The sequence below is a fragment of the Saccostrea cucullata genome, unplaced genomic scaffold (genome assembly GCF_032062105.1).
Source record: "Saccostrea cucullata isolate Sc308-1 unplaced genomic scaffold, CSIRO_AGI_Scuc_v1 ctg8631, whole genome shotgun sequence".
Lineage (NCBI taxonomy): Eukaryota > Metazoa > Mollusca > Bivalvia > Ostreida > Ostreidae > Saccostrea > Saccostrea cuccullata.
Window position 1 is genome coordinate 42,253 of NW_026921899.1, and position 18,041 is coordinate 60,293.

Consider the following 18,041-nt stretch of genomic DNA (forward strand, 5'->3'; position numbering starts at 1 on the left):
GTCAACACTCTAAGGGGAATTGTCTCCCCACATGCCATCCCCGTACAGTGTGATGGCTTGTACAATAACCCCCATGTACTCGGGGGTGGGTGAGACACCCACAGACAGTGTACTCATTTGCTGAAAATGTCACATCAAAACAGCAAATTGTTAAAATGGTTTCAAAAAATAAAATCTGTTCCAAACATGGTCACTAACTGGAGTAGGGCACTGCTAACCACCAATGTAGTCCTGGGGTTTGAGGGGCAAACCTACCCATGCAGCATACAATAGGGGGTGAGTTCACATGGGCTCGGGAAGGGATGGCGGAACTCCTCTGCAAAGATGGCCTCGAGGCAAGGGAGGTAACCACTGACCCGGACAGCTCCGCTGGTCGAGCTGCAGATTCCCTCTACAAGGACGGTCTGCTACAAAATAAACCAGTACATTATATTGACACCCGTCATTTGTCTGAGAATATTAGGAAGTCAATCAAAAAAAGATTAAAAACTCTTAGAGGTCATGCCAAAATGAACAAAGGCAGAAAAAACCAAACTTTTGCAAAATTTTGCAAAATAAATGGACAGACAAAACATTTTTCCAAACAATTGATGAATACACAGAAAAACTAATATGCAAAATAGTATGTGCTTATCTCATTGAACTTGTATCGGTAATAATTACACCAGATGACTGCTGGAAATGCTTAAGGGTGTTGAAAACAGAAAGTTGGCAGGTATTCATTTCAAAAACAAATTTGTTTTTGCAAACTCATTGGATTATGTCAATGGATGGCAGAGTGTTCACCAAGTTTGTAAAAATGCTGAAATGAATTTTTTTTTACTGTAACTGATATAAGGCATTACGTGGCTACATATTATGAACCCCTGGATGTATCTCCTGAAGATCTGGACTTTTTTATACGGAAACACTCGGGCCATTCAAAATATATCAATGAAAATATTTACCAGTGCCCACCAGCTGTAAGGTTAATGGAAACTGCAGTAAAAAGCTTTTTAACATTGGATTCTTCGAAAATATTTAGGACATTCCAAGTATATTATTGAAAATATATACCAGTGTCCAACAGCTCCTAAATTACTGGAAACTGCGGTGAAAGTTTTATTCACATTTGATTCCGATGAGGGTAGGTATTACAGATACTGTACTACTAATCGTAACTAGATATAATCTTTGGAGGATATATATATTATATTGTCATACTGTTGTATTTCCCAAATACCAAGAGCCAAAGCAGTGAGATGAAGTTTTTACGACCCAGCCAAGTGAGGTCCAGCCAGTAGACACCTACATGGAATCTGTGTCAGATGACCCGAATTCAAAATTATACAAGGTACTTCACCAAGAAAAGACTGCGAAATTGTAGAACAATGCATTTAAAGAACACTCACATAAGTTTCCAGACTGTGATGGTCCACTGGACTGGAATCAGCTTGGGAGGAAAAACAAGGTCTGGCATGGATCCTTTCCATCCGATGTAAGAAGTGCCACTATACTTATTATGTACTCTACATATTACAGATGATCTAGATACATACTGCAGGCACTGCTACACAAGGGAATCCGAAGAGAGAGGAGCACTGGTATTTATATTTTTTAATTATTATAACGTTTCCCTTTAAAGAAAAATATTTTTCATATGCTATAGTTGCATTGTTTACTAGTTGTTTTCATATGTAAAATGTCTAAATGTTTTATTGTGCCTTAGTTGTGCTTTCATTCCTTGCAACTGTAATAACTAATAAATACCTTATAGAAAGCTTTTCTTTTCCATATACGCTGTAGGCATTGCACAGAATTAAAATACTTCCGTGCAACATGTGGTGTTCACTGCATCCTGTTGTGGACGAAAATGACCAACCGCAAAACCGAAGCGAAGTAGTTTTTCTTTTTTTTTAATTACGTCACCTGAGTCAGTCATGATAAATTAATGGTTGGAAAGATGAGGAGCCCTCAGCCAACCTTCCGACGCCTACATGTACGAAGCTCCTGATCCAGCGTGGGCACGACGAGAAGGAAGCGGATCAAAAGGCAACTGGAATCGCTTACGCAACACAATTTTTCGCTAGCGTTTCAAAAGTAAGAAAAGTGTTGCTGCTGATCATAATCAGACAGACGACAGAATTCTTGGAGGCCAAATTACTCTCCTTGACATCTGTAAGAGAATCAAAGAGGATGTATGAATACGATTTTATTCGATTTCAAACGTTAATGTTATTTTATCTTTGTATTTATTTATGGATTCTAACAAAATACTCATTTTCGGTTATTATAGTGTCCGTTCCTTACATCAATTCCTTAAACACACGAAATATTTTAGAGGCATTGGAGGCTGCACAGTATCAGGCATTCTCCTCGAGAATGCGCATTTCATTGAACGGGTGAAACCTGACAAAATAATTCTTCTGGTTGGAGGAAATGACATCCGAGGCATCAGTTAACCCAAAGAAACAGCTGGGAATTTAGAATCCATTGTCTCGGTACTCCATGGAGATTTGGAGTTTCCCAAATTTATGTGTGCAAATTATGGCCACGTTTTAAGCAAAGGTTTAATTACAACGGTATTGTAGATGAAGTAAATGTGCTGATTAAGTCCTCTTTTCGAGACTTCAAATTCCCTTCTTTCTGGAAGCAAAATGTTCTCATCGCCGAATTACAAGGCGAATAGCCATAAAATTCTTCCAGACGGCGTACCTGTTTAATCTGGATAAAATCAATCTCGATATGAGTTTGCGTGGTCTTCTTTTATCTAGAATGCGATGAAAATGCTGATAATTAAGCAACCATTCTTTTCATAAAGAGTTCAAATCTTGTTAAAAGAAAATCATTCAGTTATTGTTATTTTACACATTCCAAATGGATTGTTTAATTCAAATAAAGAGTGGTAAGCTGGATTTAGTCTCCTTCTGGTTGCATTTATACATGTTTGGTACATATAGCATCACCCTCTAAACTTGTATGATATACTTTGGACAGTAAGGGAGTAACTTAATCCAAGGAAGAGCAACAACTGGATTGCAATTTTGAGGAATACAAAAACATTAACCTTTTCTGGTCAAGACCAGAGAATGTTTCCCAGGTGTCTTGAAAACTTTTAACAAGCAAAAAGCGAACCATTTCAATATTTTTTATGAAAAGAGGTGAAGAAAATAAATTGTGTGACGAACAAGATAGACTGTTCAGAATCAAGATTAGATGATACAAGCCAGAGTCTGAAATACTTATAAAAATATTGGTAGTGGTTGGATAATCTAACTCCAGATTTTCTGCAGAGGTTTTCTATTATCAAAAGTAGGATTTTTATGTTTCATTGGACTCATACAAACCAAATGTTATATCCTCGTGAGAATTTACCTGAATAAGCATGGAGAGGCCTGATCAGGACCAAGGAGACCACGAATGACATGAGCATATCCTAGAGAATGCAGATGAAGCCATGGCAATTGAAGATTAGTTCCTCAATAGCTCTGTACCTGTAATTAATTCTTAAACATAATTACTACTTGGACTATTTGTCCCTCGTAGTATTTCTACAGATTGCGTCAGGACCCCTTGCTAATCAAATGTTGAACCCGATTTATTTATGTGTTGTCGTTCGTTCTTCTCTCAAGCGTGAAACGTATCGGGAGTACTAAAATAACTATTCGTTCTATTATTAGGCTATTACTTTTTATTGGACTTTTTTTACATTAATCAAAATAAATTGTTAAAATAAATTCGCCATAATGCACACTTTTTGATATGATAATAACAATAAAGATTGGGAAGGGATCGAATATGATTTAGCGGGTTGTCTGCCCTTAATTTAGGATACATCCATTTGGAGTACCATGAAACGGGGCAAACATCTTGAGAGGTCGAAAGGTCAACAAAGCAAATGTAATAGGCGGCTTCCGCCTAAAAAGTGATGCAGTATGCTAGCCGAACTTTAACATCTAATGAGAAAAATTACTGTGTTACTAGAAAAGAAATGTTAGCAGTCGTTTTCTTTGTGAAACACTTGCATTACCTTCTTAGAAGATTGATTGATTGTATGATGTTTAACGTCCCTCTCGAGAATTTTTCACTCATATGGAGACGACACCACTTGCCGGTGGAGGGCTACAAATTTTGTCCTGTGCTCGTGATGTATGTGAAGAAAGGAAAAATCCAGGAAGATGGAGAAATTATATGGAAACGTATATTGCTGGTGGAAGATTTGAAAGAGTCGCAGCAGATATAGCCGGACCATTTCCTAAAACTGCAAATGACAATATATATACTTTGGTTATATCGGACTACTTTACAAAATTTGCGGAGATTTTTCCTATACCGAACATGGAAGCAAAAACAATAGCAACTGTCTTTTTCAGGGGATAGATTAAAATATATGGATGTCCATATGCATTTCATTCTGTGTGTTCCAGTTGTAGAGCCTCCTCCCACCGACCAGTCACGTGATATACGAAAACTGGTTACATCTACAAACCAGAAGTCTCTGTCGAGACTGTAGCTCTACTGGTTTATACTTAAAACAAAGGAAGAGAAAAGTAGCAGTTGGGACTTGAGACTTTAAAACAGCAACAATAAATAGAAAAATGATCCTTGCCACTTATCAAAATAAAAACCGATGCACAGAATTATGTGTCTTAGTATAGTCTACTTGTGTGCCAAGTTATATTGAAATCGGACCAAAACTGTAGGAGTAGCATTTTAAAAGAATTTCTCAGAAACTTCTATTTTTAGTTACCATGGCAACACCATTCATCGAAATCAAAAACCGAAGCAGCATTATGTATCTTAGTGTAGTCGACTTGTGTGCCAAGTTATATTGAAATCGGACCAAAACTGTAGGAGGAGTAGCATTTTGAAAGAATTTCACAGAAATTTCTATTTTTAGTAACCACGGCAATACCGTTCATTGAAATCAAAAACCGATGCACAGAATTATGTATCTTAGTGTAGTCAACTTGTGTGCCAAGTTATATTGAAATAGGACCAAAACTATAGGAGGAGTAGCATTTCGAAAGAATTTCACAGAAATTTCTATTTTTAGTAATCAAGGCAACACCGTTCATTGAAATCAAAAACCGATGCACAGAATTATGTATCTTAGTGTAGTCTACTTGTGTGCCAAGTTATATTGAAATCGGACCAAAACTGTAGGAGGAGTAGCATTTTGAAAGAATTTCACAGAAATTTCTATTTTTAATAACCACGGCAATACCGTTCATTGAAATCAAAAACCGATGCACAGAATTATGTATCTTAGTGTAGTCAGCTTGTTTGCAAATTATATTGAAATAGGACCAAAGCTATAGGAGGAGTAGCATTTCGAAAGAATTTCACAGAAATTTCTATTTTTAGTAACCACGGCAACACCGTTCATCGAAATCAAAAACCGAAGCACAGAATTATGTATCTTAGTGTAGTCTACTTGTGTGCCAAGTTATATTGAAATCGGACCAAAACTGTAGGAGGAGTAGCATTTTGAAAGAATTTCACAGAAATTTCTATTTTTAGTAACCACGGCAACACCGTTCATCGAAATCAAAAACCGATGCACAGAATTATGTATCTTAGTGTAGTCAACTTGTGTGCCAAATTATATTGAAATCTGACTAAAACTGTAGGAGGAGTAGCATTTCGAAAGGAATTTCACAGAAATTTCTATTTTTAGTAACCACGGCACACCGTTCATTGAAATCAAAAACCGATGCACAGAATTATGTATCTTAGTGTAGTCTACTTGTGTGCCAAGTTATATTGAAATCTGACCAAAACTGTAGGAGGAGTAGCATTTCGAAAGAATTTCACAGAAATTTCTATTTTAAGTAACCACGGCAACACCGTTTATCGAAATCAAAAACCGATGCACAGAATTATGTATCTTAGTGTAGTCTACTTGTGTGCCAAGTTATATTGAAATCGGACCAAAACTGTAGGAGGAGTAGCATTTTGAAAAAATTGTTTACAGACGGACAGACAGACAGCTGGACGGACGACGGACGCATTACTATCGCATAAGCTCTTCTGGTCTCTGACCAGTAGAGCTAAAAACAAGACGGGGAAGGGCCATTCGAAAACCTAAAGGTTTTGAGGACAGTATTAATGTGAAAGTGCGACAGGACACAGTGAGTGACAGTGACACTTTGGAATACTGTGAAAGCGATCTGTTCGTAATATCAAGTGACGAATTCGAAAATTAGAATCGCAAACGAACAGCGTGAGGATGACCATGTAGTAACCGTCAATAAAATAAAAAAAGTTTTATGAAGAATGTTCAAGGGACCAGAGAGAACACTCGCGGACAAAATTCGTCGCTTTTTGCAGGTTTCCATGGTAACCTTAGCCATTTTTAATCTGAATAACCACATGGCACAACAACAACCAGTTATACTCCTTTAAGGAAAGTTTCAGGAAGATTGTCCCAGCCATCTCCGAGAAAACGCCTGGACAAAAAAAAAAACATGCGTACAATCGCAATACGTCGTCCCGACAGTTCGGGACGACATAATGACGAAAAGTGTCAACTGAAAACCGATCTCTGGACATTTATTTCTCAGAGGGACTTGATCCGAAAGGAGTCTATATATCTAAAGTGACCGAGGAAGCCCTACAGCAGATTCATGTATTCCTGGGTGCCTAAAAAGACTGAATACGGACAGAAGTTTAAATTTGCGAAATATTGTCTGTAAATATTGTGCATAATTGACATTTTTAAACCTTTTGTTATCATTGACTTAATTTTGAATATATTATTTTGACGGGGTCAAAACTTGCATGGGGGAAGTGTAGCGTCAATCATCGTTTCAGATTTTATTCAGTTGACATATAGATGATCTTACGATAAAGGCTACACATAAAAAGAACAAAACAAGACTAAATACACATCACAGACATTGACACTGTATTTTGCAAGTTTAAAGTTAAATTTACACAAAGAAATATTTCCTAACTGAAGTCATATAAAAAGAATGTACATTAAACTGATTTCGCATTATTAACTTACAGTAGTAGCAGATTTACAGTCAATCACACCTGTGTCTATTTATTTTGTGTAAGCTGTATAATAATATAAAGTTAACTAAAGTATTTTATTATTTGGGCTAACAAATAATTCAGTAACCTCTTTACTTTCATTTTGTCCTCTGCACTGACCTAGATTTTGTATTTGTATTCCCGGAAAAGATTTATTTTGGAAAGAGGATTATTGCGTCATGGGAAGAGCAAGTTTTTCGGTATAAAAGGGGAAAAAATGTAGAAACACAGGAGTAGTTAGGAAAGTTTTGACCATGTGACTCGTTCGTTTTTTTTATATGCTATGGTTTGGATTTATCGCCATTATATAAATGATGCCTGTTTTGGAGGGTAACAGTTGAAATTGACACTCCAAGGAAAACCATTGTCAATCGACGCGTCAGCGGAGGTTGACAATGGTTTTCCGAGGGGTGTCACAGAAGGCTTCAAACTTCCCTCTTCTATTTTATTCATAAGAAAGCTTCGTAAAAGATTACCGACCTATTATTTGTTTGTTTGATTCTCGAAAAATCCTAAATTTTCTTTATTTCGGCACTCGCAAGCATGTTTTGTCTGTCGTTTGTTGTTTTTAAGTTTTTAAGTAAGCTACGTAGGACGCAAGCTTTTATTGATGTCAAGTTTATTCCAGTTCTTTCAAACGCGCAACTGACATTTTGAGAATTCTACGGTGAACCGTACGAGCATAATTTCCACACATGTGGCATAATTTCCACACATGTGGCATTACCGTTGTGTTACCCGTTGTCACGTGTGTTGCTAAGGCTGAGGGTAATCGAACGGATTGTTAACTGCGTCTAAACCAATCAGATTTTAGTATTTAACATGAAAGTACAATAATAATAATTATTGTGAACTTTACGCTGCGTTTTCATTTAAGAGGAAAGGAATATATAAGTGTTTGCGGATGGAATATTAATTATTTATGGTATTTACATGCTCGGAAATTAACAACGCTTCAATCTATTCCAAGGAAAAAATTTGTTTGTATCATCTGTCCTTAAGTTCCTTCTTGAGAAAAAAAATATAGAAGTTATACATAAATTGTAATGTTCTGAGTCGTTCCAATTAATTTCTATTTATTATGAATTTCTCTTACTGATTGAAAAATTCGTTGTTACCGGTAAGTATTTTTTTAGGTCACCTGAGTAAATTGCTATCCGTTTTTGACCGTCGTCGTGGGTTAACATTTGAGCATTTTCAGCTTCTTCTCTGAAACCACTGAACCAATTTCAAAACTTGGAACAAAAATTATGAATTTCCTGGGGCCTGGGGGTTTGGGCAAAAACCAATAAAACTAGTGCAATCTTTGAAAACTCTTCTTTATTCCTGGACATCAAGCAGTCAAACTGTTGGTATTATTGTGTGTAGTTTGTGCTATTCAAGCCATCATCTATGTAGAGAGTGTCCTACATTTGTTTGTTTTCGATGTAGAAGACAAGGGCATTACGCTAGAACCTGCACTATGAAATGGTGTCATATTTGCCTTGAATGGGGTTACGAGTGTTTGAGCGGGCTGAGTGATCAACTCCAGGGCTCCTACTGGCCTTCCTACTTTTGAAAAATACCAACAATAGCTAGACTTTACAAAGTAAGAAATCACAAAAATGGTAGAGGACATTTATACACCAGTAAATCCGGGGATTATATATAAACTAAGGAATTTGATATCCTGTAGACTTACATTATTTAATGCAAGGAGAGGAGGAGAGGCAACGAGGTTAACAATATCAGATTTAGAAGATGCTTTTAGTCATAAATGGGCAGACAAAACATTTTCCAGAAAATTGATAGATACATAGAAAAACTAATGTGCAAAATAGTATGTGCTTATCTTCATTCATCCAAAAAATTGGAACTTGTATTGGTAATAATACCAGATGACTGTTAGAAAGGACTGGTAATGCTTAAGGATGTTGAAAACAGAAAGCTGGCAGGTGTCCATCCCAAAAACAAATTTGTTTTTGCAAATTCTGAAAACTCGTTGGGTTATGTCAATGGATGGCAGAGTGTTTTTAAAGTTTGTAAAAATGCTGAAATAAAAAAATATTACTGAAACTGATATGAGGCATTACGTGGCAACATATTATGAATCCCTGGATGTATCTCCTGAAGAACGGGATTTTTTTTTATAAAGAAACACTTCGGCCATTCAAAATTTTTCAATGAAAATATTAACCAGTGCCCACCAGCTGTAATGTTCATGGAAACTGCAGGGAAAAGCTTGTTAACATTGGATTCTTATGAAGGTTTGCATTCTTTTTTTATCAAAACACTGTGACAAGTAGTGTATCAACATGTAGGGGGGTAAACAGACAGGCGCATGATATGGGATCAAATATTTTAATACCGCCCCTCCCCCTATAAGCACATTCTTGGTCTTTTTCAATTGTCGGGAAATAGGGGCTCCCTAACACAGCCAAATATAGTTCGTTTACAGTAATTAGAACTAGATATAAATCCTTGGAGGTTAAATATATTATATAAATGTTGTTTTACATTTAAGAATAACTTGTTCAATATATTTTGGAAATGAACTGTTGTATTTCTCAAGTACCAAGAGCCAAAGCAGTGAGGTGAAGTTTTTACTTTCAGCCAGTAGAGACCTACATGGAATTGTGTGTCAGATGACCCAAATTCAAAGTGATACAAAGTACTTCACCAAGAAAAGACTGCTTAATTAGAGAACACTGTATTTAAAGAACACTAACATAAGTTTCCAGACTGTGATGGTCCACTGGACTGAATTCGGAGTGGGAAGAAAGACGAAGCCTGGCATAGATCCTTTCCATCCGATGTAAGAAACGCCACTATACCAGTCAGCGAGAAAAGCTTTACGAAGAAGTGAAATATAACCAGCGAAAATAAAATACCCTACGACAGGATTCACGCAGAAAAAAAAATCACATTAACCACAAGAAAGATCTCATGCCAAAATGAGTTTTGAGCATAATGAGACATTGGCTACCTTGTTTCAATGATCAGTCATACATGGGGCATATGTGGGAGTGATAGTAAACTCAAACCAATGATAAAAATAGTTTTTTTGACTTGTTATATTCATACTTTATAGATTTAATAGATTATAGCATGCTTAAAACACCTACCAAAAATCTTATCTAATACTGTTATCAAAAGCCATAAATCAAGATCATTTATCCGGCCAGTGTTTTTACTCCTGGATATGCATGGAGGCCGCCATGATAGCATCTCGGTGACGTCAGCAAACCACTTCGACAAAATTCGCTCCATACTGTCCATTTGAAATGATACCATGTGCATATGAGCCTGAGTATACAGAAGAACTTAATGGTGTTTCTGTCATGCCCTCTGCAGAGGAATACATGCGCTGTGAACATTGATATTACACAGTGGTAAATATGGACGACTTGCAGTGTATTACACAACATTAACTGTTAAATTTACTGATCCTAAACTCAGATGTTCTTTCAATAGCATTTATTCAAATAATTGTATACAAACGACAGCAAGGTCAAAATTATATTATTTCTTAAAAATTTTGTGAAAAAAATCAGCTCTTTTCAGTAACAAAATAAGATATTTTAAAATAAGGATATAATAAATTTATTTAAATAATGTAACCATTTGGAACTGTGCGGGATGCTGAAGAAAATAGTTAATATCCTACCTTACTTTATACGCTAAAAAAGATATATTTTTTCAAAAGATATTTTTGTTTTAAAGACTTTGAAAATAGGACAGGTAGGACATTTTGTTTTAATATGTCCAATCCCATTAAAGTTTTTGGAAAAAAATTATAAATTTATTAAACCAATAAAATAATGTTGTGTTGTGTTTTATACAAATGACTTATAAATGGTCAAATATTCATGATTTATCTGGCAAAAAATACTTGATGCTTTCCCCTTTCATTTGGACGACCATGCAATATTTTTTTGCAAATTATTAAGGGCTAACAAATATGGACATGAACCACTTCAGTCCTAAATCGGGCGGCCGACAGACACAATTTCACTGGAAAGCTGAATCGTGAATGTCTTGGTTGCATTTTGTACAGGTTGGATAACATCTCAACTCAAAAACAACTGTGAGCTGCTGATCATAATTAGACAGGCAACAGAATTCCTGGAGGCCAAATCAATCTCCTTGACAACTGTCAAAGAAACAAGGAAAATGGATGAATACGATTGTATTCAATTTTAATCTGTAAGATTATTGTCATCTCCCTCGGGAGAAAACAGGAGATGACACATTAAGATTGTATGCCGGAAGTGAAGTCCTAGTGTAAGCTTCCATTAATCATTCGGGAGTCCTCGATGTTTTACAGAGTTCCAAGTAGCCTGTAAACTGGTTTTCTTTTAGAAGAACTAGCTTAGGAGTGTGTGATACTTGTCGGTTTAGGCCTATTTGAAAGCCAAGGAAAATATTAGAAAAGATTAGAATACGATGCTTATAAATTAATCTCAGAGAGATAGTTTCGGTGTGTCGTATATACATACCTTTCTCCCTTATAATCTATGCCTTATTTTTTTGGTAAGCCACACAAGGAGAATTGACAATTTTTTGACGTGATTTACACTATATATAGATTTGTTGACGCGAAATAAAGGGAAAACTGGTTCTCGTAAAAAAATTACAAGCTTTCAAATTAGTCAAAAAAATCACATCGCTTGATTTTAAGATTTAATTTTATGTAAATTTTTAGTCTGTAATTGGATTTATAAAATTAATTCCTGTCAAACTTTAATGATTAGTTGCTTTTAAATGAATAATTATTATTGATGATAATTCCAAATTGTGTTAAGAAAAAAGGTTCAAAGGAAAGTATTTGAATTTAGCAGTAAATTGTAAACACCCAAAGGGCACAATCAGACCGCTAGAATGGAAATTGAACTCAAAAATCGCCTTGGGTTCTCTCGCAGACGTTTATGCTTTTCATATATATATACTGCGGCCAAAAGAAAGTGGCTACTTTACTGTGGAGTTTGCTGAATAATTTAGTCATTTGGGAACTTCAGGTGTAATGATCCATATATTCATTGCATTAAAATATTTTCCTTTCTGTTTTATTTCTTTGACATTATTGATACCAAAGAGATGACATTTCAGGCTTTCTGGAAAGCCAAACTTGTTTTATCTATGTATTTATTTATAGATTCTAACAAAATACTCGTTTTATCCCCTCAAAATTTTATTTTAAAATTTTATTTATATTATTAATCATATTTATAAATGTAAAAAAGTAAATTAACAGACGTTAACAATTTCATAAAATGAGAGTTTTAAAAGATTATGCTGCAAATATACAAATCAAGAACACTGTGGCCCATGGGTTTCTTGTTTATATTTCTAAATGAAGCTCGTTATGTTGTTTCGTTCGATCAAAGGGCTTTAAGGAGGGGAAAGTATTTAATCGCAAAATATTCCGAGGAAAAACATCAAATGATAATTTAAACCCGATTTGCTGATGAAGTATTTTAAATTTTGTCCACAGGTGGATTGTGGATTGGTACAGTATGATGGAAAGTTCTACTTTGAAACTTTCGAACGTCAGAAAAATTATTGTTTTACTGTAAATTATGATAGAGCAAAGACCCGTGAAATAAACATGAGGGACTGTCAGACAGTTAACGAAGAGAATATTGTTCTGCATCAAGAAGGATGAATCGATACCAAAGGAAATGGTATGAACGATGTAACCGTGACTGTAGTGAAGGAGGCCGTGAAAAAAAATATCAGAATATGATTGTAAAACATTGGATCTCCCTTCTGTCAAAATTATATTATTTCTTATAATTGCATTCTTATTGTGGTTACTTAGCAGATATGTTAGCTCTTTTCAGTGATTAAAAACTAAATATGTTTAAAATAAGGATATAATAAATAATTATTTAAATAAGGATATTTCAAGCTTTGAAGTTGTGCAAGTTGTAACTGAAGAAAATAGTTAATATCCTACAATTTACTTTACTCTGTAAAAAAGATATATATTTTTAAAAGATTCCTTTCTGTTTTGATTTTGGAATGCGTTCCTCCTTTACATACAGTTCATTGCAAATATCTGTAGAATTGTACCCAAAAGTTTTTGGAAAAAAATATATGAAATTGCATCTAAACCAACTAAAATATTTATGACATCAATCCTTTTTTATGTTTTATACCTTCCAGATTCATGACAAAGGTTGCAATGGTAAAGATCTGTGTATTGGTCAGTCGGAATCTTCCTAAGCAGGCTAAATGGAAAGATGAGATCTCAAGCTGGTTGGTAACGTCATTTCGCATTTAAATAGTGATACAGAGACAAATAAACTTTGAATTTCTTCGAAGATCTCAAAGATGTCAGAGGCACAGTTGAGAGCTGACACAAAAGGTAATCGATATTTAACTAGGTTCACAGATTTTCAAGCAAACAACTGCCAAGCTTGAGGCTGTCCAAGGGAAGGATAATTCATTAATCATTCTTCAAAAGGAGCATAAGTATTTTTTTCAAATCCCTCTAACAGTGGATGAATGGCTTTCATGTTTTTGTAGCGTATTGTGTTAAATTCCCATCACAATCCCCATGCCTACTGAAGTATATGGCAACAATTCGAAAACGAAGCAATGCTGTCGGTGACAAAGATGCCTTTTACTACGATGAACAATTCCATTCTTGGAGAACCTTAAACGATCAAAGTTGTAAAAACAAAAAGAAAAACACGAAAAAAATGAAAATATATATTGACGATAACTGTATGCTTTAGCTTTGTTTTAAAATGGCTGACAACTTTTCGTTCTTCGCCTTACTTCTTGTGGTGATGGATTACCTGAGGAAAATGGTGATCGAGCAGCATGCTGCCGAGAGAAGGCCCCTAAATCCGGAGATCAACCAATTCCAGCGTTGGCGACTGATCACTAAGTCAAGAATCCCATTTCCAGAAAATAGAGACCTTTCTAATGAAGAAAAAGAACAAAACTCTTCCGTTGCGATTACCTAGGGAAATTTCAACGTTGTGACTGGAAAACTGTTTAAGGAGATAATCAGATATTGTGGGATTCTTACGAGATGTAGAGTTAATCCGATAGAATGCACCAAGACAGAAATATATGTACAGATGATGTGAATCGACATTTAGGTTGAAATAAATAAACTCAGAGAGACCAGTGGGGGTACAACGTAAACAAACCGAAGTGGCATACCTTTCTCCCTTATAATGTATAGTGGGGTATTTTTTTTTTTGTAGAGCGATTGATTATGGGTTTTGACAATTTTTTCATATTGTACACATGATGAATAAGTATAATAAATGTAATTTCTGAAATAAAGTGCCGCGCCACGACATGATACGCCCGTCAAAAAATTAGCAATTTTCTTGAACAGTTTAGGTGCCAAAAAATCACATCAACCTTGATTTTAAGATTTCAATGATTTTTCCATTCCCTAAAATATTTATCCATCCCCTGTGATGTAGGCATCAATTATAATAAATATTACATCACTGATAGATTTCTGTGCTGGTTGTGTTAGACGTTGTCAAATGCCCATCATCAAATTAGTCTTAACAACTTAATCTATACCAAATTAATTTTGAAAAAAAAGGCTGGCCATCAAATGACATATGTTATAAACTGACCAGCAGTTCTTCTGTCTAATCCCCAAAGGGCTGCTTAATCAGAGCGACTGAGACAGCTAGCCTTCCTACATTGAACTCATTAATTAATCTTTAACTGGATGCTTGTCTACTCATTACTACCAAGAGATGAATGGGTCTGCACTATCTACTATAATTTTTTTTTAAAAACATTTAAAATACTCTCAGATTTTTGATTTTTTTTTTTTGGTTGAGATTTAATGTCCGACAGGTTCTAGTATGTTATTCATATGGACATGCTGATTCAACCCCACCCCATAAAATGAGTTTTTAAATTAATAATATTACCGTACATAATATCAGATTAGTCTATTTTGCAATATCAAATTAGTTTAAATTACTTTTCATCAAATTCATTTCAAAACTTAAGCTAGTCAACAAGAGCTATTTTTAATCAAACAGGCTTACCCATTTGCCCAATTCTCAAGGGATATAGATGATGCCAATGCTCTGACATTTAGCTCCTTGCACTCAAAACCCATTAATTTCTCTCTAATTTGACATGCAATTTTCTGTTATCAAAATTCTTCTTGACCAGTGCTTGATAATTACATTCATGGGAGACATGGGATTTCTCTAACATACATTATATTTGTTTTAGATTGCTGTCAAGTATATGCTTAAAAAAATAAGTATTTTCTTGATTTAACACTTTTTTAATAAGAACAGTGCAATACTCTTACATTATTTGGGATGTGTAATTGAATAGTAAAAAGACACATTTTTTTTTTAAATTCACTTAAATTAAAGGTCACAGTGACCTTGAAATAGGTCGCGACACACCTTCTACCTAAGATACATAAACTGGCCAAGTTTGATGATTGTAGGTCTTATGGTTTTCTAGTTATGGGCCGGAAAGGATATTTCCATATTTGGCTATAACTTCTTAATTAAAGGTCAGAGCGACCTACTTTTTATGCGCGACACACCTTCTACCCAAGATGCATCAGATGACAAAGTTTGATAATCCTAGGCCTAGTAGTACTTAAGTTATGAGCCGGAAACGAAAAAGCTAACAGACAGACGGACGGACACGAAGCCTATAACATAATACGTCCCGTCTTAAGACGGGCGTATAAAAAATGTCCAGTAAGCCCCGGGGTTGAATATCGGGGGGGGGTGTCCTGTCCACAGGTACCTGTGGTCTGTCACTACACTTCAAGCACTTAAGGATCTGCTAGATTTATCAGCTATGACAGCCCAATTGGCTATGGTGCTGCCAGCTCTGACTGCCGTTAGTGGCTGAAGCAATAAGAATTAGTCATGTCTACTTCCGAAGAAGTTGGCACTCACTTGCCTTAAAACATCATCGTTAATTTATTGAGTAAAGACAGAGTGCAAGCAAAACAATATTAGAGCAGTCAGACCGAAAGGAAAAATTAAGAATAAAAGAGGTCTTTTCAAAGTCCAAGATGGCCGTAAAAGGGGGTCCCCCCTCAGTGGATGGAAAAAACGAAACCCAAAGCCTAACTTTATGTGGAGGCTTGTATCTGCTAACATCAGCAAGACTGGAGAGTGCATTCTAAGAGACAATCCTGACCAACTAAACCCTGAAAAGCCTATCATGCAACTCCGACCGAAGGCCACATGCAACATGCTTCATGTAAATTCTACTCCTGGCCCAGAATACAACACGTATAGACTTTTAAATGCAGGGAAGACATGCGACATGTTTAACAAAGCATTTCATCTTCATAATGAAGTTAGCCCAAACTGCCCTACCTACCTACAGTTTGACTACCGGCCGAAAAACAGAAAGGGGTATGCTGGGAGGAGACCTTGAGGTGCATGTACTGTAAATTCCGCATCGAGAGCACGAAAATGTACGAGGAGTTAGAAACTAGCCTGAGAGGACCTAGTGCAGCTAAACCAAACATTACTCTATGGACAGCCCTGATGGACAACCCTATTATGGGAAATACACTACAGGAAGTGTTCCTGGCCCTCAACTGCCCAGCACCATCCTATAGTGGTTTGCAGTACAATGCTAACAAGGTAGGACCAATGATTGTAAACATGGTCAGAGAAGATCTACAAAGGCAAAAGAATCACTTTAAAGATGTACTGGAGAACTGCGAATTTCCACGTCAAACTCCTATTCCTGTGGAAGGCGACGGACGCTACAACAATCCCCTCTACTGGTTCAGAGACAGGAACCCATTTCAACCTGCAACACAAAGTACATATACCATTTCAGAATATGTTACACCAAGCAAAAAAAAATTATTGGAGTGGTCACTAAAAACAACTCAGTCATAAGCGAAGCCAAGGAACCAAGTGTCCGGATCATCCCAGGAAGTGTACTGCCACCTTAATGATGGACCAGCCCATTGCATTGGTTGGGAGGACTTGGCCACAGAGGAAATCTGCCATGAGTGCCAAAGTGACCCAGAGCCTACTTACATTACCCAGATCACCACTGATGAAGCCTCATTAGATATCCAGCAGATTCCCTACCTTTCATGAAACAGATTCAACAAAATAGATTTGAAACCTTATCCTAATATAGTATTTTAAAAAAACTATCATAAATTCCTTAAAGAAGTTCCACTCCTTTCTTTGTCAAAGAAAGAAGCAGGATCTACGTTGCAGTCGGGTGACTGTCTTGACATTTAGAGCAACAAGGACACAACTTCGAGGAATACGCCATTGGCCTAGCCTTTTGTGTATCAGACAGGTCAATTATCAATGGACATGCCTCCCTTGATACCGGTTTCAGTTCAGATTCGGCTGACAGCGATTTCGAGTCGTTCGAGAGTTTGCCGATTTACAGACGGATGTAGAGGAAGACTTCGAAATTGACATCAATAGGTAAAAGTTTATGGACAATGTCTAAAAACATAACTTTTTTATTTTCTTTTGCTGAAATAAATTGTTCAATTGTTTTCCTTCATAAAAACTTAATAAAAAAATCACGTCTTTCTTTTATTTCAGAAACAATGGAAATGAAGGGAAATGTACCAAAACTCCTTTCAAATTAAAGGAATAGTGTGAACTGTGTCTTTTAGTGATAAATAAATAGAATTTCACAAATCAAGACCGCTTAAATCGGAAGTATACTTAGAACATCCTTTCAATCCCGTGGTCACTGCCCATGATCATCTACAGTCGCACTTTTACAATTGAAACAGATCTAGACAAGTTATCTCTTAATGTCACAGTACAAATGTTAGTGTTGTCCTGAGTAATACGATTTTGAACTAGAACTGGTTGTATAGGATGAGACTACGCAATCGTACGAACCGCTTAATTTTATATAGGGATAAGTACATGTAATGTTAATGAAACATTGTTGTCTTTTGTAGATGAAATTACTAGTATTTGGACTGTTCCTTTTGATCTTTTCTAGAACAGCTAACACAACTTTGAATAGAGACAATGGACTATTTGAAAAACTTCAAGAAATAACAA

General features: G+C 35.9%; 1 long non-coding RNA gene across 4 annotated transcripts; it reads right to left on the minus strand.

The window, feature by feature from the left end:
* Window positions 1-144: 144 nt before the first annotated feature.
* On the minus strand, window positions 145-14,063 carry LOC134260870 (uncharacterized). Of its 4 annotated transcripts, none has more exons than XR_009990658.1 (3): window positions 13,806-14,063; window positions 1,392-4,240; window positions 145-407 (listed from the first exon to the last, which is right to left on the minus strand). It is a non-coding gene; the product is annotated as an uncharacterized LOC134260870 (long non-coding RNA). The 4 variants fall into 4 exon arrangements; XR_009990657.1 differs by lacking the exon at window positions 13,806-14,063 and having other exon boundaries at window positions 1,392-3,473; window positions 4,010-4,752; XR_009990655.1 differs by lacking the exon at window positions 13,806-14,063 and having other exon boundaries at window positions 1,392-2,155; window positions 3,355-4,752.
* Between the last annotated feature and the right edge of the window lie 3,978 nt (window positions 14,064-18,041).